We start from the raw sequence: 3058 nt of genomic DNA, 5'->3' as shown, positions 1-3058 counted from the left end.
CTGCACATGCACCCAATGACCCAACCTTCTTCCTAAATTAACTGTTAACATTCTGGTTTAAAACGTATTAGGGACTAATATTGCATACACCTGAAAAAAGAAATTTTAAAGTTTGAATTTAAAAAGTAAATTCATGCCTATTTGCTTCAAAATTACTGCATCATTTCTACCATAGAGTAATAGAGAATGTAATAAAGGGATACACTAAGAAAACCAAACCAACAACCTGTGAGAGGGCCTTCAAGAAACATTAACATGAAAACAAGAAGTTCTCATTATTTGATGAAATATGTGGTTTTTCTATATTCTGTGCTTTTTACAGAAAAATTCACTCTTGCCAATATCTTCCATTCACCCTGCCTTTGGCCTATTCTTGGCAAGTTGGAGAATTACACACTTTAAGCTCTACCTACAAGAAACCTCCCAGCCTCTACTATGCAGACTGCAAATTCTTCAAAAAGAAGCAATTTATGGTTTTATTACGCAGGAAGCGTAACCAAATCCAGTAAAAGATGAAGATCTGGAATGTCAGCCTGGTGCATTTCCAGCAGAGCTGCTTTAGTCACTTGGCAGCACAAGGCACAAGTCTGACAGCACACAGGAAAAGTCCACCAAGTAACCAGCTCTGAGAAGTTTCGTAACCCGCCTGAAGTCAAGATTTTGCAAGACCATCTGACACATTTGTCAAAAATTCAGTGATCTGTGGAGAAAGAGCAAGGTACCAAAGAGCTTGGTTGAGGATTAGAATTGATTCTGCTCAATTTTTTTCCTGTCCTCTGGTTAATTTGGAGCAATATGACCATACAGGTTTTGGTTAAGTGCACAGATCAATGATAAGCCAGCCCTGCTTCCTGGCTGCCGTGACAATGACAATATTGGCTGTGGCAGGAGACACGATCACAGCCTATGTTTCAAACATGATCAGCGCTGACACAGCCTTTTGTCACTACCGTTCTTGCCTCCTTCAAGTGGAATTACACAGCCAACAGGAAAAACCACAGGAAAAACCAAGCCGGATCCACTGTGAATATAGCTGCACCAGGTGGCAGTAAAATGACAACTCCTCAGGGTCTCAGCACTCACAAGTCGCCATGGAGCAGCACTCCTCCGAAAGGCTTGGTTCTCCAAGGAATCTTTGCCAGGGCAGGCAAGAAGATGAAGACTCAAATCCTGCTTTTTTTATCGCCCTCTATATACTCTGTGACTTATTCATACAAACAATTGCCCAGATTTGCCAGCACAGAATACAACACCACTTTATCCACTCTCATTTCTCATCAAACACTGCTTTTTCTCTGAGCAAACACCACTGCTCCACTGATCTCCTCGGCAGCATCTTCATCACTCAGAAGTATTTTAAAAAATTCAGAATCAGCTTCCAGGCAATAATAATAATTTTTTTGACTACCAGTGACAGTGTGTTCGTTAGGAACAAGCTCTGGGGAGATTAGTGAGCTTTACCTATTATGAAACAGGGCATCAGGCAGCCAGCTAGCACTCCCAGCCATCTAAAGCATGACCTTCAAAACAAGTCCCTTCAGCAGTGCTACCTTGCTGCATTTTCCTCATCGCAGGGAAAAGAAATGAGCACATATCCAAGCAAAACCCCTTTACAGGTGACAAGGTGACAGAATCACTTTAAATACATTCTATTTTTTTATGCTCTATCCGTAGGTTCCCTACAGCCACATAGCTCAGTACTGCACAACATCTCCTGTAGAAAGTCACACGTTCAAAGCAAGCAGCAAAACCAGGGTTTCTTTTAAGCCAAAATACTTTGACTCTGTCTGACAATATTAGATCTTTAGGTACAAGACAGAGATTCTGTATTTTAATCCACCTCCACGGTAGTGTTGTTTTTTTAAAGATATCTATCTTCTCGAGTTGTTTACAGCCCCAGGAAGAGAAAAAGAAAAAAAAAAAAAACAACCCAAACCATTACAAATTAAATCTGCCGAATGAGAAAAGCTGATTCTCCGTTTCGTTTCCTCCACGCATTTCGTAACAGTTCAGCGCTCATTCAACTCCTCGGGTGGTTTATCAGGCATCACGGCTGGTTCCCCGGGCGGCAGGGCAGCCTCTGCCAGCAGCGTGGGCTCTCCATCCGAACCGAACCCCGAGCGTGCCACTCACCCGAGTGTCATCCGCCGCCCCCGCCCCACCCTCCGCACACGCCCTCGGTGACAGCACCCGAGCCTGTCGCCAAAGCGGAACTGCAAGAAGAACACGAAACGGCCTCGAGCAGCTTGGGAAGAGAGCTGGATTCCGGGCTGTCTCTCTCTTTAAGACGGTGAACAATAATTTACCAGAAATTTCCTCAAAGGACAACGCTATAATCATGTTTCCTCAATAACTCGCAGAATGACATGTCCAACATGTATTTTTGTGCACGCATCTTTCCACGGCCAGACTAAACTTCTTCTGTGCCCAAACCGAGTGTTTCTGTCCAAAATATATTAAAATTTAAAAACAAAAAAAAGGAGGGGGGGGAAGGAGAAAACCCTACAAGGAAAAAAAAACCAACCAAACCACGTAAGTTCTTATTTTGCATAGTTAAAACTAACCATGAGTATTTAATAATCAACCCCAATAGCACTGAGCATTTTGGGAAGTCGGATTAAAGGGTTGCTCAAGTAACTTTCACCACAAATTTTTGCAGGATGACGAATGAGTCGCGAGCTGCAGTTTAGCCACAATCCCTGCGAGTAACCTGAAGTCCCCTCCTGACGGGGCACAGGATACGTCAGGAAGTTTGACGGAAAAAGCATCATCTCGTGAAGGAGAACATCTATTCAGGCGAACTCCAGCAAAAATATCACTTTCTCCCCTTTCAGGTGCACCAAAGCCCATACTTTAGTGCCACTGCCTCAGCCCTACACGCTCTAGGACCCCGACGCGGATGTTAATAATTAACCCGCTGGGTCGCAGCGGGCTGACGAAGTGACCCCAGGAGCGCTGCGAATGTCCCCGCTCCGCTACCGCCGCGCTCCGTCCCTCCCCTCCCGCCGGGGAGCGGACTGCAGCAGCTCCGGCACTGCCGCAGCCCCCCGGCTCCGGC

The sequence above is a fragment of the Geospiza fortis genome, unplaced genomic scaffold, assembly GCF_000277835.1.
Source record: "Geospiza fortis unplaced genomic scaffold, GeoFor_1.0 scaffold99, whole genome shotgun sequence".
Lineage (NCBI taxonomy): Eukaryota > Metazoa > Chordata > Aves > Passeriformes > Thraupidae > Geospiza > Geospiza fortis.
The sequence above is the reverse complement of the archived record's forward strand: the minus strand, read 5'-3'. Positions refer to the sequence as shown.